At 41.5% G+C, this 23,580-nt stretch overlaps 1 protein-coding gene across 13 annotated transcripts in view; it reads right to left on the minus strand.

The window, feature by feature from the left end:
- The window catches only part of MAGI2 (membrane associated guanylate kinase, WW and PDZ domain containing 2), a 1,181,180-nt gene that overhangs the window by 1,011,476 nt on the left and 146,124 nt on the right, over positions 1-23,580 (minus strand). The window contains exon 2 of one of the 13 annotated variants that reach the window (XM_073328609.2): positions 18,876-18,973. The exons of the other annotated variants lie outside the window; for them this stretch is intronic. The gene's annotated coding sequence lies outside the window, so the exon portion shown is untranslated. The remainder of the gene's footprint in view (positions 1-18,875; positions 18,974-23,580) is intronic. 13 annotated transcript variants of the gene reach the window in all.

A 23,580-nucleotide genomic window follows, 5' to 3' on the forward strand; every position in this document is an offset into this window, starting at 1 on the left:
AAGTAGTTAAAAGGACATGAGCATCTTAGATTGTCAGCTCCTTGGGGCAGGGACATCTGCTTTGTCCGCAAAGCACCATAAAATAAAAGGCTGATGAACTTCTGTCAGTTTGGTGACAACAGGTAATGTGACACACTTGGGAGAGTAGACTGAGCATAACACAAAGGATTCTATGCAGAATGTCTCCCCTCCAGTGTTCCAATTTGGGGCAAGGAGACGGTCTTCCTAGAGCCATAGTTAAAATGCTTGTTTGAGCAGACATCCTCTATCAAAAAACTCCCACTTTTCATACATGGTTTATCTCTTGGGCAGAATGAGGAGGTGCCACTAAGTATTAGATGTGGGAAAAAAAACAATTTAGGAAAGCAAAGTGACTTTGGCATTAAATCATATGGTTCATCTTTGCCACTATTCCCTAGGGTTACTGTCACTAAAGAATGTTCCCTGTTCTAATCAGAATGTTAAATATTTTCAGACAAAGATTTCCCTTTGGAAAATGGAATTTAATTAAAGTCAAAAATATCCCGACAAGAAAATGTTAATTTAAAATAAAATTGTCAATGGGAAAATTTAAACATTGTTGAAATGAAGCTATACGATTTTGTGTTTCATTTAAACTTCTGAAATTTAAAAAAAAATCAGTTTTCCAGTTTGGATTTGGGATTTTTGAAAGCAAAAAAGTATGATAAAATAAGGAAAAAGGACCACACCACACCACACCACACACATCCCCGGCCTCGCCTGCTTACTCTTATGCACAGATCTCAGACCCAAGAGGCAGCTGTCACCCAGTTCTGTGTGGTTCAGGGAAGCCTCCAACCAAAGAAAGTCCCATCAACATGAAGCTGTGGAGAAGACTCAGGCCTTTAACTATCTTATGTCAAATTTTGTTGACTAAATATTGCAGCAAAATTTGCTTGTTTAATAGCCTTGGCATGTTTCTCTAGAGTCCAATGAATGGCGATGAAAATACACTTTCAGGTCCATTGCTGCCATTAGTCCCAACAGAATAGGAGAATTATTGTTGCCCACTGTAAAACTCAGATTAATGAAGTGGAAAATGCAATAGGTCTGATAAAGGATTGTAGGTAACAATTTATGAATCCCATCATGTTTGGATGGGAGTGTATTTATCTGTACAGTTGAACTAAATCTAGATTTAAGAAAAGGGCCAACACTTGGGAATGCTTTGTGTGCACATTCTCCTGAACTAGTAAAAGCACCCAAAGTTAATACACTTAGATCATGGATAAAGTTCATGATGAATGAGGCTGCACTGACACTGAGATTTCTATCAGAGATTTCTGCATTCACAGCAATTAAGGAAGGCATAGATGTGAATATGGTATCCGCGACTACTAGAAAAAAAAATGTTTCACAACAACATTTGTAAGATACTAGAAGAGACACTGGAATCAAGAGAAGTATTTGCAACCTGACCGTCTCCTGTCTGATCAGATAAGCAAGGTCAGGATCATTTGGAAGAGAGCTCTGGCCCCTGCCCCACATGTGGAAAAACTCAGCATACTACATGAAGTGGTGATGGCAATTCTATAGATGGTGCTCATAACTCAGTATGAAATCGATATCCCAGCCTTGTGCTGAGTAGTCTTTGCTGGTGGATGCATCATTAAAGAGTCTGTCACCTTAAAAGGGGGAGGGGGGGAAGAGCTTAGACATAAAAAGACATTTCTAACTGCCAGGCCTGTGTGTATAACTTGGGCTCCTCCCTGCCAGTACATCATGAAAAATAGGGGTTCAGCAGACCAGATAGCAGATTTTATAAAAACAATCTTTTACAAAACTCACATGCCATAGAAATAAATGATGCTTTCGGATCATATTTAAACACAAAAATTTTTCCTTCCAGTGTATGCAAGCCAACTATTGCTTCCTTGCACGATGTTTGAGTGTGAAATTCACTAGAAAGAAGTATGAAGTGTTGTTATAGCAGTGTTGGTCCCAGGATCCTAGAGGCAAGGTGCATGAGGTAATATCTTTTATTGGACTAACTTCAGTTGTTGAGAGGAAAGCTCTTGAGCTATACAGAGCCTGAAGAAGAGCTTTGTGAAGCTCAAAAGCTTGTCTTGCTCACCTTTAATTGGACCAATTTCTGCTGGCATTACCTCACCCACCTTGTTTCTAGAAAGAGAAGTGAAATTAACCCATCTATCTTCCCTGAGCAAGCTGAAAGGATTTAAAAACAAAAAACTACCTACAATTATTTCAGTTTCAGTAATTTAAGTGGTCAATAACAAAATTCAGAACTTTAAAAATATAAAACAAAAAACAAAAAAAAGTCTATCAACATTTTGCACAAAAAGGGCCACTTTCAGAGCACTCTAAAGCATGAGTGGGGGAGGTCATGCTTATCCTTACGTGCATGATGTCATTAATTCCATAACTCTAAATATTTTCTACCCTGAAATCCCTGTGTGAATGATGGGGGTTAGACAAATAGCAGGTTAGGATTCCCAGGTCACCACAACAACAAAATGTAGCTGCACTTAGAAAATTTTCAGTTCAGTTTTCTTCAGATACAAGGTTCACAGATCCATTACAATTGGCATTTCAGCCTGCTTGTAGCTAAAATCTGACCTATCAGTCACCAGCAGCAAGGGAATGCCCTATCCCCTGAAATTCCATCCAGTTGAGACAGCTTCCACAGACAGGATAATTTCATCCTGTTTCCTAAATTATAGATTGTGTTAGCTATAATCTGAAGAAAAATCACAACACTTGCTCCTACTGAAAACCAGGGAATAAGTTTCCTCCCAAAAGAAATAACATCCAAAGATTCAGGTTTATTTCAGTTTCTGTTGTGGAGGATCCAATTGTTTCCAGGGTAGGCTGGCTCAGGAGACCGTTATTATTCAAAGAAAGGAAGATCTCGGGTAAGCACAGATAATACACCAGCATAATGCAACCACCAGGAAAACTGGATCCAGAACTAAACAGGTCCCAGGGAAGGACAAATCACAGCAGGATGCCTAAAGTAATTTAGGCAACAATGGATATCAGGATATAATGAAGTACATTGAGAGAGACAGCTTTAAAGCAATGCAAGAATCTGTGTAGGACATATAGTAAAAGAAAAATGTAGTTTAATGAAAGCCCATCAGTGATGCCAAATGGTCCTACAGTAATAGAAAAACAAAGCCCTGATCTACAGATTAAGCAGGTCACTACATAAGTGTACTGAACACCTAAGATAATTAAAAACCAGACTAACATCTATTAAATAACTCACTCAAGAAGAATGTTCCTGCTCTTGCACTACAACCACCATCCATATGAGCAGTTGATATAGGAAATGAAGGTACAAGGAGATTTGAATGATATTTAACAGAAATTTTTCTTAGAGAGACATTTCAGACAATGGAAGCCTAGAACACTTCGGGAAAGTTTAATACTCGACTGAATTAACCTAAGACCAAGCAAACAGAAAGAAAGATACTTAGAGCTATGTGACTTCTTGAACAGACTGGAGTTCGCTTTGATAATGAGATGTTGATGACATTTCAGGGCTGAAAACTGCTTTCATTTCTCCTACATCCTTCCATACTCAGACTCATAGATGTTAAAGTCAGAAGGGACCACTATGATCATCTAGTCTGACCTCTTGCACAATGTAGGCCACAGAATCTCACACACCCACTCCTGCAATAAACCTCTCACCTATGTCTGAGCTATTGAAGTCCTCAAATCATGGTTTAAAGACTTCAAGGAGCAGAGAATCCTCCAGCAAGTGGCCCATGCCCCATGCTACAGAGGAAAGCGAAAAAACCCCAGGGTCTCTTCCAATCTGCCTTGGAGGAAAATTCCTTCCCGACCCCAAATATGGCGATCAGCTGAACCCTGAGCATGTGGGCAAGATTCACCAGCCAGATACCAGGAAAGAATTCTCTGTAGTAACTCAGATCCCACCCCATCTAACATCCCATCACAGGCCATTGGGCTTATTTACCATGAATAGTTAAAGATCAATTAGTTGCCAAAATCATGTTATCCCATCATACCATCTCCTCCATAAACTTATCGAGTTTAATCTTGAAGCCAGATAGGTCTTTTGCCCCCACTTCCCTGCCCAACCAAAAGCTATGCCCCGGTACATTGAGGAAAAAATTGGGGCTCTGGTACTTCATGTTCACTGGGGCTCCACCCTTTCCCATTTCGCTTTATTTACACAAATTTTGGGAGTGCTGCCCCGGAGTTCAGGTAACATTGTTCCCACCTATCAGCTTTGCACATGACCCAGACCTGAAGGATTTTAAAATAAATAAAACGCTTCTCTTCCCTCAAGTGTGGCATTCTATCATATGACAGGTCCTTCCCCAGCTACATTCTGAACCTGTCGGGCACCCTTTGATCCCCTTTCAGCTAGTGGTTTACCACCACCTGTATGTGGTAGGGCCATTTATTACCTCTGCCAGCAGTCACCTCAGATGCCTGTATCCTCAGTAACAACGTGCAATCTGCTGAGTGCAGGTTCAGCCCATTAACAGGCAGTCTATATCTCGGACCTCCTAAAGCAGGGGCTGAGCAAACAGTCTCTGGCTCCAGCCTCCCGGCTGGAGCCATCAACTAGAAGAGGCTCAGGCCTTTTAAGCTGAGGACTAAGCAAACAGTCAGTATTTCCGGCCTTCTGGCCTGAAGGTTAGCAGGCAACCAGCTCCACCTAAGGGGCCAGGGGTAGGGGGAGCCAGGCCCACCCTGCTCCAGCAGGGCCCTGGAAGTGATGGGCAGTCCTACCACACCATCAGTGGGAAAACATGCAGTCTCTGCCTTAAGTCTCAGAAATACAACGGGACCAGAGACGTGTTTCCCTGGGCTACATCCTACCAGCTCCTGCTGGTGCTGCTCCGTTGCCGCTGGGACCTAGCTTTCAGTCAGCCCTTCCTTCAGTCTCTCCCTGCAGTCTCGACTACGGGCCGCTGGGCTGCCTTTTCTCTCCATTGCCAGTCACAGACTTAACTGAGGGCTCAGCTCCCTGGGAGCGATTTCTGTCTCCTTCCCTGCTCCAGCCCCATCAGAGCAGCAGGGCCCTGCTCTCATACTGCCTGCCCTGCCCCTGCACTTCCTGTGGAGGGGGTAGGGCAAGGCTAGCTGCACTCATCAGGGGCCATTAACCCCCTCTGTACTGGAGGGAGGCCACTCTGCCTCACTACACAATGGGTGTGAGTTATTTAGAAGCACATCTATGGACAAACAAACTCCACCAGAAGCATGAAGGCGGGGCCTATTGATGACACTGGGATTCCTGTGTACAGAAAATAGAATTTGATCCTGGGTGTTTGGCTAGAGCAGACTTTTTCTTGTAGGCCTTAATGGCCCATTGATTGTTTCCTGGATTAACTTTCCAGCACTCCCACTTTACTCCCAGTCACATTAATATAGGAAAAATATGGTACATCTGATCTTTAGTTTTATAGAATATGATTCACAAGAAAAATTAATATAGAATCTTTTCAAAATATCAGCTATTTGGATCTATGAAATGGAGGCTGTAGTGCCTATGAGGAGGAACAGGTGACATTTCGTCCTCAATATTTCTATATCTTAGAGATTTAGGACACCATAAGGAGCTGATAGTATAAGTAAGTCCTAATTCTAGAAGGCCTGGTTCACAAATTGTTATAGTTCTATTACCCAGAGTATGAATGACTTCATTTATAAGATATTGATCCACGTGTAGGTTTTTTATTGACAAGCTCTTAAAATTCTCCATTAGCAACAGGAGTTAGGTTACAGAGCTGGAAAGGCAGTGCACCACACTGGTATGTGTACTGTTTCGGAAAGTCTATAACTGGAAGCTAAGAGGAACTGGGGAAGGTTCTAGGAGACATTCAGTACAGCTGAGAATCCAGCCCTGTAGCTGCAACTCTCTACCAGCATGAGAGGACTTAGGAATTCGGTGGGACAAGAGGGCGATAAAAAACTCAATTCCTGTCAAATGCTACAGTTTCCACCCATGCTTCTGAAGGACCTACACTGGTGGAGTTAGTATAGCTACAAAAGTTTGCTAGCATAGACTTGAATTATGGCCTGTGTCTGAATGTGCTGGTCAACAATGTCAGTGGAACAGCTGGCCACTAAACTGTATTGTGCCTTAGGTCAGCTAACTCACATTTACTGAAAACCGTTTTCAGACTTCATGAAGCATCAAGGTGAAGACTAGGTTTAGGAGTATCAAGGCTATCAAAGCTCTGTGTGGTTGCAGTTTGTGAGCATGGGGAACGCTTTCTTGTATGAGTGAGAGCTGAAAAATTATTTTTTCCTCTGACTTGTAAATGTTTGTTATAGCCTTTTAATGTTGTCCTTCCAGATTTACTCTCTCTCATTCATCTCTCAATAGAAGTATAAGAGGCGTAATACCTTAACGATTCCAAATAAAGGGACCGAAAACCTCATAGTACCATCCTCATGACCCAGCTCCACCCCACCATGAGATTAGGTTTCTTAATATTGTTGTTTACAGTAAATGCCACAACACCCACATAATACATTCTAAAACAGAAACTGAGGCCAACAAAGTGCACACTTAATTCAAATCTCTACAACGACAGGTGTAGTGTAATAACAGTACTAAGAGTTCAAATCCTGGCATTACTTTGCAGCCTTGAGCATATCACGTAATTGCTCTGCCTCAGTTTCCTCATCTGTAAAACAGATAATAGCTTCCTATCATAGGATAAGATCTTTGCCTCCTGGATGTTTGCTTCCTCTTTAGGTGGCTCCCTGTTCAGCAGTTCTTTGAAATGCTCTGTCCAGCGCATTTCTTGTTCTTTTTCAGTTGTTAGTAGGTAGCCTTGTCTGTTCCTGGTGAGAGTGTTTGTTGGTGTCTGCCATTTACCACTGATAAGCCACGTCATTTTGTAGGCTGTTTCTTGTTTACCACAAGCAGCTGCATCCTCTGCTTATGTTGCCAGATCATCAATATATAGTAACTGCTCACTTGAAGTCGTCCCAGTTAACATTGTTTCGTTGTTATGTTGCTGATCAAATTAGGAAACATGTTCGTTTAAAGTTGCGCAATGCTCCCTTCTAATGCTGTTTGGCAGCTGCCTGCTTTGGCCACTGCTTGCAGGAAGAGCAGCCCACTGCAGCTAGCTGGTGGGGGCTTCGAACCAGGGTGGACCGGTTGCAGGCCCCCCACCCCAACAGCTCCCTTGTCAGCTCCCCACTCCCCTAAGTTCCCTGTGCTGCAGCTGCCCAGCAGGCTATCAATTGCCAGCAGTTTAGCTGTCCCTCCCCGCACTGCCATGTGCTGCTCCTGCCCTCTGCCTTGGAGCTGCTTCCGGGAGCCTCCTGCTTGCTGTGTGGGAGGGGCAAGCAGAGGGGGGCTAGTGTCAGGGTGTCCCCCTCCCCCCACTCCTGCCCCCCACTTATCCCTTCTCCTTATAGAGCAGGTGGGGACAGGACAGGGATCAGGACAGAGAGAGCTTGCTGACTGCAGCTGCTATCTCAACTTCCTGATCTTTTTAAAGGTAATGAACTTAGAATGGTGTCAGCATACTTAAAGGGGCAATGTACATCTCCCCCCCCCCCCGCACACACACAGGGTGCGTGTCTGTGTCTCAGTCTGCCATGCTGTCTCCCCTCCCTCCAGTCGTGCTTGTAGAGTGAGGCTCCATTAACAACAACGTGTTAACCCTTGAGGGCTTAGCTGAATGCTAGTTCATCATTTAGCAGTAAGGCATTCCCTAGGAAATACCCCACCCTCTAACTTCACCACCGCAACCAAGCTTCACAATCATTGCTGTGTACAGTATTAAATTGTTTGTTTAAAACTTATATTGTGTGTTTGCGCATATATATATTTTTTGTCTGATGAAAAAAATTTCCCTGGAACCTAACCCCCCCTATTTACATTAATTCTTATTGGGAAATTGGATTTTCTTAACATAGTTTTGCTTAAAGTCACATTTTTCAGGAACATAACTACAACGTTAAGCAAGGCGTTAAGCAACGTTAAGCAACTGTAATGCTGTTTGTCCACTCTCACAATGTGTTTGACCTCCTGGTGTGCCTCGCTATACTGCTCATGGTATTTGTCCTTTAGCTTCTGGGATTGTGTCAAACTTTTTCTTCAGGGCTTGTCTGGTTTCTGTGGCGTTCCATGTGCTGGGTGTAATCCACTCCTTCTTTCTCTTCTGCCTGTAGCGTAGACAGGCTTCACTGCTCTGTTTATAAATTGCTGTTACTGTGTCCCACTTCTTGTTGATCTCCTCATCTGCATTCCCCTCCTCTTCATCAAGGTCTGCGAGTGCTTGAAACCTGTTCTTTAACTGCAGAACGAAGGCTTTCTGTATTTCAAGGGACTTTAGCTTGTCAATATCATAGTGTCTATGTCCCTTGTTTGGTGGGCCCACACTTGTCATCCCTTGAAGACCTGGCTTTGCAGATGGCACTCTCCTATCACATACCCAACACCATATACAAGAAAAAAACAACTTGACTCACATTCAGCCAGCAAATTGGACTGAAAATCAACCACAATAAGACCTATATCATGGCCTTAAATATTGCTTCACCATCACCAGTACGGATAAGAGGACTATGCAGAAACATTCACATATTTGGGCAGCACCAATCAGCCAGGACATCTGGAACAAAATCACTAAAGCCAGGAACACCTTCAGGAGCTTAAATACAGTCTGGAAGTCATCAAAATACAGCACCAAAACCAAATTCAAGATTTATCAGAGCTGCCTACTTTCAACACTGCTTTATAGTGCAGAATGCTGGGGAATGAGAAAGTATGACATGTGCAAACACTCTTCATTCCATACAACTTGCCTCAGAAAAATCCTCCGTATCTTTTGTCCCAGAACAATCTCAAACCAAGATCTATTGACACAGTGCAGCCAAGAGGATCTGAGCACCATCATTGCCAGGAGGCGCTGGAGATGGATTGGTCATGTGCTTCGAATGGAAACTGATTCCATCACCAGAGTAGCAATAAGATGGACACCTGAAGGCAAGCAGAAACAAGCCTGCCCAAAAACATGGCGAAGAGCTGTGGAAGCTGAGCAGAAAAACCTGGGGCACAGCTGGGGAACCATTGAAAGACTTGTCAGAAACAGACAGGAGTGGAGGAGCTTTGTCATTACTCTAAATGCCAGAGGCGTAACAGGAACATGATGACGATGATCACAGTATGAGAGAAGGTAGATAATGAACATATCTGCTTCTGAATAAATTTAGTTTGTCAACCATAGGGGAAAAGTGTCATATAAGCTGTTTAATTTAAGAATAAGCAGTTCTTCTCCCAAAGGTGTTGTACCAATTTGCTCTGTAATCTATTCATCTCTCTATGTAGACAACTACATATTTCCATTACTGTAGCTTCTGAGAGCACCTCCCAAGCATTTGAAAATAGAAACAGCATCAACTTTCTTCTCTTCTTGTCTTCTATTAAAGATTTTAGGCATCCAAGTATAGTATTTGTTTAAGTTGACAAGTGTTTTGTTTCTGAATGCTGTACAAAGAATGGGGCTAATAGCATGGGACAGATACAGGCCTAGAGCAGTTAGAAGGTGTGCAAATTTCCACATACCTATGTCACAGCAATCTCCATTCTTACCTTCAATATCATTGCTATTCTAGACCCTGATCCTGCAGACTAAAGTGTGTGCTTCATTGTGTGTAGTCACAGTAAACTAAAGGGGACTTATGGGACCAACTATTCAAATGGCTAAAGTTACACATATGCCTAAGTCTTGCAAGATCAGAACCCTAGTTATTTCATTTGACTAATTTAAGAAAGAAAATGCTTTAAACAGTGAGTCCTGATTTAAACCAACCAAACAAACAATCCTTCTAAGGGCTTTTCTGCTCCCTATGTGAGGTTTATAGGGGGTCTTACCAGGAAGGAAGAAATTGACTAAATGACTCCAGAGGGAAGGCAGTAGAAAAAATACACAAAGTGCTGTCAAATGCACAAAGCCCATTGAAAACAGAGCACAGTTTTTTGTAAATTCTTTAGTTAAAGCAACTAATGTTAGAATCATAAAGTTAGAAATTTACAGCTAGAAGGGACCTGGAGAGGTCATCAAGTCCAGTCCCCTCTACTAAGGCAGGACAAGTAAACTTAGATCACCCCAACCGGGGTTTCTCCAACCTATTCTTAAAAACCTCCAGTGATGATGATTCCACAACCTCTCCCGTAGAAGTCTATTTCATAGAGTTTAACTACCCTTATAGTTGGAAAGTTCCTCCGAATACCTAATCTGCAGCAAGGGAGATTGAGGTTAAATCCATTACTTCTTGTGCTACCCTTCAGAGGACACCGAGAACAGTTGTTCACAGTCTGTTTGCAACAGGCCTTAACATATTGGTAGGCTGATCAGGTCCTGCTCTCTCCCCACACCACTCCGAGATTTCTTTTCTTAAAAACATTTCCTCATGCGTTAGGTTTTCTAAACCTTTTATCATTTTTGTTGCTCACCTCTGGACTCTCTCCAATTTGTCCACATCTTTGCTAAAATGTGGTGCCCAGAAATGGACACTTCTGCTGAGACCTCACCAGTGCTGAGTATGTTACCCAGGGTTTTTTCAACCCAAAACTCTTGAAAACTTTTACTCTGAGAGGCGGTGTCAGGAAATAAATCAGGGGAGACACGGCTGTCCGACCAAGAGTGCTTTCACTTAAAGCTGAACTTTACTAACCTGTTGCGGACATGTGTATAAGTGCGTGAGACTGAGTAAAACACCCAACATCCTTGATAATTACCAAAGCTGAGTTGTGGCTCTCACGTGGCACAGCGGCAGCCCATCTGCTAGTGGGGAACACAAGATTCAGGACTGGACTCTCCCTCTGGATGCAGAGTCCCCCAACCTCAAAACTTTTCCCCCTTATTTATACATTACATTTAGTAATAGAATGACATGTCCCTTAAAGAAAACTTGTTAAGCAATCAGTTCCAATGGTCAAGCAAGAGGCTCCTTCTGATTATTGATTAACCAGGTGTGGGTTTTTCCAGAGTTTGCAGCCTTGAGGCCCCAGTAGACATTCCTGGGGCACATCCTGCACTAAAAGGCGTGTATCAGCCACTACAACACAATTCTTATCAGGAAGGATGCTGGGCCAAGCTGCCCTTTCTGTGGCACCCAAAACCCCCTCCCCTGCCGCCTTGGTCAAGCTGAGTTTGCTACATGGCACTTTATGGCCTGATGATTTAGCTGGTTTAGCAATAAGCCATAGTGGTTTCAGGCACTTTCCTGGTTTGCTGACATCTCCCCGTACAAGTAGAACAGGATAGTTACCTCCCATGTCTTACATCCAACACTCCTGCTAATGCACTGCTTTTTCACAACTGCATCCCATTGTTGAGTCACTCAATTTGAGATCCATTATAACTTCAGATCGTTTTCAACAGTACTACCACCTAGCCAGTTATTCCCCATTTTCACAGATTCTAAGGCCAGAAAAGGCCATTGTGATTCTGTGTAACAGGCCTTAGAATTTCCTCCAAATAATTCCTTAAGCAGATTTTTTTAGAAAAAACATACAATCCTTATTTTAAACATGGCAGTGATGAAGAATCCATCATGACCCTTGGTAAATTGTTCCAATGGTTAAATACTTTCATCGTTAAAAATCTGTGTCTTATTTCCAGTCTGAATTAGACTAGCTCAGGGTTTCGCAAACTTAATTACACTGCAACCCCCTTGTGATAACAAAAGTTACTACTGGACCCTGGGAAGGGGGATTGAAGCATGGCAGTGGGGCCAAAGCCTGAGCCCCGCCTCCCAGAAGGGGGGCCAAAACTGAAGCTTGAGGGCTTCAGCCCCGGGGGGGGGAACAGGGTACGGAGGGGGCCGTAACCAGAGACCCGCTACCCACGGCTGAAGCCAAAGCCTGAGCCCCGCCACCCAGGGCTTCAGCTTCAGCCCTGGGCAGTAGGGCTAAGGCTTTGGCTTCAGCCCCGGGCTCCAGCAAGTCTAAACGCCAGCCTTGGCAACCCCATTAAAATGGGGTCGTGACCCACTTTGGGGTCCCAATCCAGAGTTTGAGAACCTCTGGTCTAGCTTCAAACTTCCAGCCATGGGATCCCGTTATCCCTTTCACTGCTAGATTGAAGATTCCATTATTAAATATTTGTTCCCCATGTAGATATACTGTAAACAAATTACCCATTCACCTTCTATTTGCTAAGCTAAACTTAGCTCTGAGTCCACCACTGTAAGGTATATTTTTCTAATCCTTTGATCATCTCATCTCTCCTCTCTGAACCATGTTCAATCAACATCCTTCTTGAATTGGGCACCAGAAATGGACACAGAATTCTAGCAATGGTTGCCAGATACAGAGGTAATAACCTCTCACTACTCCTACTCGAGATTCCCCTGTTTATGCCCCCTAGGATTGAATTGGCTCTTTTGGCCCCACCATCACACTGGGAGCCAATTTTCAGCTGATTATCCACGTCTTCCCCCCAGATCTTATCCAGAGTCACTGCTTCCCAGAATACAATCCCCCATCATGTAACATGGCCTATGTTCCTCAATATATACAGTTACATTTAGCCATATTAGAATGCATATTGTTTTCCTGCACCCAGTTTACTAAGTGATCACATCGTTCTTGATCAGTGAACTGTCCTCTTCATTATTCACCATTCCTTCAATTTGTGTTACCTGCAAACTGCTGATTTTATGGGTTTTCTTCAAAGTTATTGATAAAAATGTTAAATAGCATAGGACCAAGAACCACTTCCAGCGGGGTTCCACAGGAATGACTCCTGCTCGATGACAATTTCCTGTTTATATTTACATTTGAGACCTTTAAGTTAACCAGTTTTTAAACCATTTAATGAGTGCCATGTTAATTTTAGATCACTAGTTGGTTTTGTTTTGTTTTTTTTTTAATTAAAATGGCATGCGGTACCAAGTCAAACACCTTGCAGAAGTCTAAGTCTATTATATCAACACTACCACCTTTACCAACCAAACTTTTAACCTCATAAAAAGAAATCACGTTAGAAAACAGATCCTGTCAAACTATAAACCCATGTTGATTTGTATTCATTACATTACCCTCCTTTAGTTCTTTATTAACTGTGTCACATATCAGCAACTCCATTATCTTGCCTGGGATTGATGTCAGGCTGACAGGCCTATAAAGTACCTGGTCATCCTGTTTACCCTTTTTAACCATTGGCACAACATAAGCTTTCTTCCAGTTTTCTGGAACCTCCCCAGTGCTCCAAAACTTATTGAAAAAATCAACATTAATGATCCAACAAGCTCCTTAGTGAGCTCTTTTAAGACTCTTGGATGGAATTATATGGATTTCCTGATTTTAAAACGTCTAACTTTAGTAGTTTCTGTTTAACATCCTCCAGAGATACTAATAGAATCTATCACCATATAAGTCTTTTTCCTCTGTTTTTCCCCAAATACATAAACATTTCTTGAACATTTCTGATTTTTCTGCATTGTTACTGATAATTCTACTATTTCTATCTAATAATGGACCAATACCATTGTCAGGATTTTTTTCGTTCACAATATATTTAAAAAAATTTTGTCCTTCATTCTGCAGGCCATAGGACTTTTCTTAGCTTCCCTCAGCTTCCCTTATACACTTTCTACAATTCCTGACTTCTGATTTATATTCATTACTATCAGCTTCCCCTTTCTTCCATTCGTTTTTATTAATATTTTTACAGCTGCCTTCACTTCCCCTCTAAGCCAGCTCAGCCTTCTTCCTCAAGTGCAGCTTTCTGGACATCTAGCAAGTTCTTAGAGGATTCCAATTATCATTCACATTTTTCTGATTAAATTCTCTCTCCCACTTAATTTGACTCATAATGGTTTTCACCTTTGTAAAACTGGTCCTATTAAAAACAGTGAGAGAGAGGGAGAGGTTAGATGACTGGTCTGACTTTTATTCTCCTTGCACACTATAAATGTGATCAAGTCATGATCACTTGTACCTAAGCTACTATTAACTTTCAGTTTTGTGATCAGTTTCTCCTTGTTAAGACAAGGTCTAATATAGAATTCCCCTGTGTTGGCTGCAACACTTCTGACATTAGGAAATGGTCATCTATAACGTTTAGAAATTCCAAGGATGTTTTGGTACTGGCAGCATGAGACCTTCCAGCATATGTGACTCACACTGAAGTTCCCCCTTGATCACACATGGTTCCCCCTCCTATAGAGAGGTGCATAAAGAAGTGGTCATCCTATTCCCTAGTGTGATTTCGTGATCCATAGCTGACACTTAGTAGTATCCCATTTTGTGCTTTATCTATTAGTGTCATTTAGTCAGCGTATTAAATTTCCATTGTGGAAATGTAGGTTCAGATTCACACTGGTCACAAAGTGTGTCCAGTTGTCCATTCTGTAAACGTTTCTTCTGGTTAAAAAACCATCCTGCTATCAGGCATACATGGAAGCCTGCACTCAGTCTCAGGAATGGAACAACAATGAGATTGGATTTAAGGCCATTTCAGGAGAGGAATAGGAGCACTCTTGCACAAATCCTTGCACTATGACAATGCTCACTTTCATTCCTCTTTCAGAAGCTTAAAATCTCTCTTTAAAAGAAAATATATAAACAAAGAGGGTAGATACCACAGTATACCCTTTGGGGCCCTTGATTTATATCTTGGTTTAGCACTAAAGCTAAAATTAAGTTTGGTGATTCACTCCTAGTTCCATGAGTCCCATTTGTAATCTATGGGGTCTTTGCCATGGACTTCCATGGGAATCAAGTTTGGTCCACCTTGTTTGTCACTCTGTTAACTTGAAAAAAAGAAATCTTTGGGTCTGGAAAACTTTGTATTTAATTTTACATCAAACACACACACAAAAGTTAAAAGGTAACCAGATGCTCAAAGTAATTAATATTAACCAAAAAGGGGAAGGAATACAAGCCAAAAAAAGAAGAAAAAAGAATAATTTAGATGTTTTTAAGTCGACAGAGCCTCATGACATTCATCCTAGGATATTTTAGGAACTAGTTGAAGCAGTCTTCGAATCATTAACAATTATCTTTGAGAACTCATGGAGAATGGGTGAGATCCCAGACAATGGTGCTGGAACCAGGGTCAGAAGGACATTCCCCCCCTTTTTAATAGGGAGCAGGGGGCAGCATTGTCCCCCCAAACTGCAAGCCTTGGGCAGGTGCAGAGCAGCACCTCCAACCTGAAAAGCAGCCCCTGCTGGCACTGCTCTGCAGTTGCCTGAGGCTTGCATTGGATAAGATCAGTGCATAACTGGTTCTTCTTTCGTATGGCTTGTAGCAACGACTACAAATTTATATCTAGATTTGATAATCAGCAGATTTCCACAGCAAGTGAGCTGATGAATGTCCTTCAGGCCCCAGACAAAAGAAAGAAGGGGACACTGAGATATGATGCGCTCCATCATTTGTGCCTGGTTACCATACAGGTGTTTGCCTCATTTTCCATTTAAAGAGTGTGTGTCCACATCTCCCATGAGATTCAACCTGTACCAATCTTCCCAACATAAATCAAGACCCGGTGGTTCCCTGGCAGGGTCAATGATGAGCTGTTTGTTTTGAGCAGTCGAAATGCTCCACGTGACTTTCCATTGAGTCTCAGCACTGAAGTTGGGTGTAAGGATCTTGATGCGGTTCCATGGAGGGTTGCGGGATTTTAATTTTGTCTTTGGCAAGTTCTGCAGGTCACCGTGCAGTGGGATCCTTGTGCTTGCATTGACATGGTTAAGAAAGCGAGATGTCCGAGCAGCTCCTCTAATCTGTGGAGGCTGGATGTGTGATAGGACTGCGAGTCAGTCGACTGGAGTCGATTTGAGCATCCCTGACATTATGTGCATAGTGTTATTGAGTTGAGTGTCAGGGAGTTTAGTGTGACTGCTATGAGACCACACTGGAGGACAATACTCAGCTGCAGAATATACCAAGGCAATTGTTGTAGTTCATAAGGTCCAGGGACTGGAGCCCCATGATGTTCTGGCCAAGATAACAACCTTCACATGGTGCTTCTTTTAAGTGTTGGTGTTTTTCCATGCTCTGTGCAAATTCACTAACATAGCAATGTTGCCAATTGGCCACTGGACGTCATATTACCAACCTCCCAGTGAAAATAGACAACAGGTTGAAAGACCATACTCAAAGAGTAGTTATTATTAATGGTTTGTTGTCAAACTGGGAAGGCGTATATAATGGGGTTCCATAGGGGTCAGTCCTTGATACAGTACTATTCAATATTCTCACTAATTACTTGAATAATGGAGTGGGGAGTATTCTTAACAGTTGTCAATGACATTAAGCTGGGAGAGGTTGCAAGCACTTTGAATTCTAATTCTGTCTTTCAAAAAAAACCTTGTCAAATTAGAGGATTGGTCTGAAATCAACAAGACAAAATTCAATAAAGACAAGTGCAACGTACTACACTTCGGAAGGAAAAAAAAATCAAATGTACAACTAGAATACATTCTCTTGTTCCTCCCACCCAAACTCCTCCAGCTTTTTCCATATGAATTCAATGCTCATGGGAGGGGGGAGGAGGAGAGAATGAAAACTTGAGGACTTCAGTCTCAAGTTATCTGAAAAAAAACAAACAGCTTCCCCTACCCTGCTCCAGTTAACGTGCCTCAGCCCTGATTTGTGGTGACCAATTTTCAAAAGTGAAAGGACAGTGTACTTTCGAGGCCTATTCATTCCTTGGCTTTTTTGTGAAGCCTGTTCCCAAAGTGCTAGTTATTGACAACTGTGACAGTTGTTTGTGGAGCATGGACACCTTTCCACTAGGAAATGCACTGAGACCAAGTCATAGCCAACAGGTCAGCAAAGGTAAGAGCCATCAGATGTCTGAGTCATTAATGAGACATGGTTTGAATATAAATCAGCAAAAAGGCAATATATCACATTACTAACCTCTGCATTGCCTAAATTTTCAATGTTGCTAAAATCATTTTAATTAAAAACAAAAATCAGAGGCTTGGTTTGATCTTTTCCCATTTCTCATGTCATGGCAATGGATTTCTACAACAAATCGAGAAAAACAAAGATCACAGGTTAAAATTCCAGTAACATCTTGTTGAGTTTCATCCCCAGCTGGGATCTGAACTTACAATATAGAGCAGCAGAAGGTAAATATAATGAAGTGAGACAACACAAGCCATTCAGCTGGCTTTTTCAAAACCAGTTTCACTGCAGTCTCACCGGAACTAAAACCATCACTTAAGCAAGCCACAATTAAACATTCAATAGCTCAGGAGTTGGATTACCAGGAGTCAAACAGAAGTACTTTTAGTTTTAAAAATAAAGTACAACTTTCAGATATCACAGGAAAATAATATCTGATATTGCTATGGATTTCTTTTGCTTCAAATAAATGCCCATTATTCAGAAGCAGTATACTGAAAAGCATAACAAGGATTGCAAAGAAACAGGTTCTGCAGTAAAATGACACCACAGATTACCTTTTAACTAGGGGTTGTCTGTATCAGGAAAAATTGTATCATTGTAACTACATCAATGTAGATACACCAGTGCAACCCCCTAAATTAGATGCACTCGCTAGCACAAAGGAAGGGCTTATACCAGCGCAATTTACCTGGTTAACTTACCACTTGGCAAGGTTATCAGTGCAGTTACACATGGGCACATTTTCCTAATCTAGATGTGGCTTTAAACTTTTGTAATGCACCTAGACACTTGATTGATGCAACTGGAAATTTAAATACACAAGCATGAGTGGAAATATGTCAGACACAAAGTGAAAAGGGATGATCGTGAATCAATCTGTCACCAGTAACAGCAATGTTATCACACAGAGAGTGAGACAGTCTTTCATAGTTAGGACATGAACCATTTAGGGTTTTACAGGACCAAAAACCACCATCTTAAACTTCTCCCATCACTCAGTAGCTACTGCAGTTCAGGAATGCAGATTCTGCGGTCGTAGTTCTCACAGAAACCCCAGTATGATTAGTTTATATTTCATGGCCACGTTTTTCAACAGAGGCAGTGCTCCCTTCCCAAAACTGGGAGCAGCAGGTTTGTCTTCAAAGCAAGACAGATGTGAGCAGACTATTTAAATTATCTCCCCCCACACCGCCCGCATGCTTTATTCCTACTGTTACAATAAACAAAAAATTGATTTTATGAAGGCTGCCTGGTTACTATATTCAGCGATCAGAGACTGCCAAAGAGAAGAACTGTAGGTACCAAACCCAGTCAGACCTGAGTAAGCACAGTTAGTACACAAGGTACTGCAGCCCAAAGCTCAGTTCAATAGTGAGAGAATTTTCTCCACCATGGGAGAGGTAAAGGCTGCAGGACTGACATCTGAAAGGGTACACTCAGATCAGAAGGAGAACAGAGATGCAGCAAGCCTTACAACCATGATGGAAAGTAGATCATGTTGCTATCTTTAAAATGGGAATGCTGAGTTGGAGACGTTAAATTACACAGTCATTAGGACAAATAATGCCAACATTGGTTTAGACTAGGTTTCAGGAGAGAAGGGTTTAATTCCCAGCTCTGCTAGACTTTGTCCTTGGACAAATGACTAAAATCTCTGTTTACCTCAGATCTTCATCTCCTTCCCCACCACACTGGAAACATTTGAAACTGAAAAGTTTTAACACTATCCCCTCACACATCTGCAGATCTGCAACACTGTAGTTGTATTACCCAAATGCAAAGCCCAGACAACCCATTAGTCAAAACATGCAGAGTTTCGTTTTAACCAAATAGAAAAAACCTCCAATATTTGTTTCACTTAATACATGTATTAGTGGAGTCCTGAATGCAAGTTAATACAATCTGTAACGAACCTTGAAAAATAACGAGATAGTCCAGTGCCATGATTCAAATCTTGCACATAGGCAGAAATACTTTAGTATTCAGTATTTTAAGTAGTACAGACCTTGGATGTGATGACCAATTTCACACTTGAGAGAAGCCTGTGTAGTGATTTAGACTGTTGCCAGGGATTCAAACGATCTTTGATCATCAATTACTTTGCTAAGGAAAAAATACATTTTGAATAAAAAATTTTCCAAGTTTACCTTGAATCATTTTAAACCACAATTTCACAGACTACATACATTGATAATGGACTTGTTCACGGTGGAGTCATTTATCAGTTTAACAGCAGTGGTGACTAGATGTTTCTGGGTTACTAGTGGAGCTGAAAAAAATAAAGCCATGCATACAGGAGTCTAAAGCTGTCACCATATGGAATGCATCCTGTCTGTGGGAATTCAGGCATTCATAAACAGCTTGCTGAACAGTCTAACTTACAGCTACTTCAGCGACTGCTGTAATTACACTACACTACGCACGTTAAAAGAACATTAAGGTTGCAAGTCAAGCATGCAGAAGCATACACGTAGGAGCCGGAGGGGGGATATGCCGCTGCTTCCAGGATCCGTGCAGAGGGGACAAGCCCCCGACCCCGCTCTCCGGCGGGAGCTTGAGGGCTGGATTAAAAGGTCTGAAGGGCCGGATGTGGCCCCCAGGCCGTAGTTTGCCCACCCCTGGCATACAGGCTCCTTCCTGGCACTCTAAGCACAGTCCTGAGATGACCATAATTTATACTTGACACCAAAAGTTCCCTGGGTAGCAGGGCTATCGGAAGTAAACTTTCAAAAAGGCACAGTGGATGTATAGGATTCTACATAGGGGCCCGCTGGGTCAAATATGTGCATATTGAGACCAAAAGGATGGCATGTAAGGTCTCTGAAGAGCCAGTGGCAAACTGGTCGTCACAATCATTTCAAAATGTATGTAAGGAAACTATTTAGGGAGTGATGTATCTTAACTCCAAGGCTTTAAGTCAGATAACCAACAGATGACATGTCTTAAACAGGTTCCTTTCAAGCAGCATGTAGCAGACATTTATCTCCCTGTCTGACAATTATGTGTGTCACACTGTAAGCTTATTTATATATGGAGCCAGATGGGAATTAAAAGATTTCAAAAACAATTGACATGAGAGGGAGGCCACGGGGGCGGGGAAGGAGAGAAGAAAAATCAGCAGAGAGGGTGCCCTGTTTAAGAAGAACAAAAAGTACAATCTTGATATATCTAATGGTATCACGAGATACCCTGTGTCTTTCGCCAGGGATGCAAGCTGCCAGTGTGACTTGTTTCATGAATGGATGATCACAACCAAGCCTGGCTGTAAAGTGCTGGAAGGGCTACTTTGGGTGAGCATTGCTCTATAAGACACACACACATACAAAATATCTAGTTAAGTAAGTCTAGGTTAAGGTGACCAGATGTCTTGATTTTATAGGGGAAGTTGCAATATTTGGAGCACCTATTACTCTCCACCCTCATTTTGATTTTTCACTCTTGCTTTCTAGCCACCCTTGTCTAGGTTCTAAAATACACATTATGATTTTATATGCAATTCTTTGTTGCCAATACTTCTACATGCTTTCATTCAAATCTCTATACTTCCTCACAAGTAGAGAGGACAAGGGTTGCTCACACTAAGGGCAGCTGATAGCAAGATACCTCATAGTCCTGCATACCCCCAGGAAGTGTCACAAGCCCCCTGTTGGGAAATGGAGGAAAGCGATGGTGCAGTATGTCCCAGCCACAGCTACAGCACACTCCCAATCTACACCCTAGGCTAAGGGCTCGGAACAGTGGTTGGGGAAAGCCCTGCATAGGAGGTAGTTTAAGCCCACTTAAGCATCTTTACGCCAATCTGGAAGCGTAAAGGAGCCTTAGCGTAACTGGAAATCAGCCACTTAATAATTAGGCTTGGGTCACTTGCAGCCATAAACGGTGACGTGAAAAGGAGTAAAATGGTATCATGTCTTTTTATTTTTGTGATGCATAAAGAAAGCCTGAAGTATGCGTTGTCTTTCTACCCCATTCCCATTTAGTCATGTATATTAAATGCTTACTTTTGTTTTTTGGATGACTTCAGTGATTCAAAGTTAGAAATATTTCTTCAGCCCTTACTTGAAAGTGGGGGGTGGGGGAGGAGAAGGTGTCACCCCAAACAGGATGGAAAGTCTCATTATGGATCTTCATGCTATGTGGTATTGTAACATCTTATGAGGACAGGATGCACCAGGAGGGCAAAGATGGAGACCAAGAAGAAATGTATCCAAAAGCAGTCCTATAGCTAAACAAAAATGTGTGCATGTGTGGGAGATGCTGCTGTTCCACCTATTGCTAATAAGGCTTGGAGACCCAGTAAAGCAACAGATTCTTTTGCTGTTCCTGCTTCAGATTCATTTGCTCAAGAGGTTTTCACTTTCCCTTTTTGCTGACTGTCAGCACTTTCCATCTCCTTTTAAATGGAGTCTGTTTCAATGGGACAAGTGAGTAAGTGCTTTCTTGAATCAGGGCCTAAGCCCTCTAAGTGTCTTATAGAAAAAAAATAAGCACGTTAGCTAGGTTTTCGTGTTGAAATCAGTGGTGAAATGGAGGACATTTAAATGTCCATCATTATGCTAAATTGGTAACTGTCCACTGGGATAAGTCGAGAATGTCACATCTTTGAGTTAATGTTTCAGTGTTGTCTGCAGACTGACTGAATCTAAATATCAATTTATAGCCTATTTGTTTTTGAAAGGTTATCTTTACAGACCTAAAGTCCACATATTTCAGTTTTCCAAAATGTGAGCTTAGATTCCAATGCACAATTCTACTCAAGGGATGGAATCAGCAACAAATTCTATGCCTGTAGAATTTGAGGCTATACCAGGGTGAAACAGGAGTTTTGCCATTGACTTCAGTGGAAGCAGGATTTCACTCCAGGCCACTATTATAGAGGTAGACCTTAAAGCTAAGTTAAGATAACATTCCTTGCAAAATTCTTTGAACATAAACAGAAATGTCTTATGCAAGTCACCATCAGTGCTTGAAGTTCACTAGAACAATCCAGGTGGACAAAAGCGATGTTTAAGGGTGACTTGATCAGTGTCTATGACTACCTACTTGGGGAACAAATATTTGATAAGAGGCTCTTCAATCTAGGAGACAAAAGGTACAAGATCCAATGGCTGTAAGCTGCAGCTAGACAAATTCAGACAGGAAATAAGGGGTATTTTTTGTTTTTTTAAACCAGGGAGGGTAATTAGCCACTGGAACGACTTACCAAGAGTTGGAGGATTCTCCATCACCAGCAAATTTTTAGAACAAGATTTGCTGTAGTTCAAACGGAAATTATCTTGGGGCTGTTCTATGGCCTATATTGCACAGGAATCACAATGGTCCCTTGTGGCCTCAGACTCTATGAATTTAAAGGAGTACTAAATTGTTTTTATATGCTTAAAATATTAACTTTTGCTCTTTGTTTATTACTCTCTTAAAAGCTTGAAGATCATTCTTCTTTCTATAGCAGTTGTTTCATTCTCTTTCTAGGTTGCTGATCCCATTGCTGTGCTTTACCTCTCCAATTGCTAATCACTTATCAGGAGCTGAAGAGGGACTACTGTCCCTGCCTTGCAGGAACAGAGTCATGTTTCTGTTGTGGGCTCCTCCCTCTATAAGAAACATCTCCCTGTCTTTGCTTGTATTTTGAGATCTACTGTTCCATTAAAAAAAAATAATAAAGTTCACACAAGCCCTTGGTGGGATTCAAACTAGGTATCTAAACTTTTTTTTTTTTAAAAAAAGATTTACCTTTTAATTTTGGGCCATATCATAAGCCTAAATTGACAGTTCTATTGGAAGCAACAAGCATTTGCCCCATCTGAAGAACTGGTCCATTGTGTTTAAATTATAGGCATAAAACCTGGGGTGGAGGGGAAAATACAGATAATCCAACCACCTTAGGGCTGGAGTTTTATACAGGTCTTCATTTAAAACCCCCTGCTCTTCCCCAAACTTTTCACATTATGGTGACAGTTTAAAATTAAACAGAGGTCCCTAAAATAGCCCACATAGGTTTCAAACTAAAAATCTCTTTTATGTACTTTACTTGGAAGAACTGATACATGGAATATGAATAATGTTCTCATATTTTTCCTTTGGTATTATGCAAAAGAAAAACAAACATTTGCAGTTCCCTTTTCACACATGTGGGAGTCACTAATGATTTGCTTTGATAACTAAATTTAGCTCTATTTTTCACCATTAGGTGGCACTAGCAATGTCTATATTCATTTTATTAAAAAAAAACTCACACAAAATAGTATCACGTTATAATGTCCATAGTTCTTTTTATGGAGCATATTTTATTGGCATCACAGAATTCAGCTTGTGAAATACATTCAGTTTATCAGCATGTGTTTCATTTACGTGCCCTATAATTATTAAAGTGCTTGGAATAATATTTTATAGAACTATAGATTGATTTAATGCCACAATGAAAGATTCTGCTTTAATCTTTAATTATTTCACTGAACAGCAGGGACTAGAATTTTGCTAGCAATAGTCTCATCTTCCATGATGGAACAAGCCACCCTCGTGAACTCATTGAGTTCACATCTATTCAAGTTCAGAATATATATTTAACATTAATAAATGTACTGTGTTTAAGGCTATAGTCCTGAAAACACTTAAGCACATGTGATACATTACCCACACCACCATTGTCGTGAGTAGCTCCACTGAACATACAAGTAAAACTATGAACAACCGTAAGTGTTATTCAGGACTAC

Source organism: Lepidochelys kempii, chromosome 1, assembly GCF_965140285.1.
Source record: "Lepidochelys kempii isolate rLepKem1 chromosome 1, rLepKem1.hap1, whole genome shotgun sequence".
Lineage (NCBI taxonomy): Eukaryota > Metazoa > Chordata > Testudines > Cheloniidae > Lepidochelys > Lepidochelys kempii.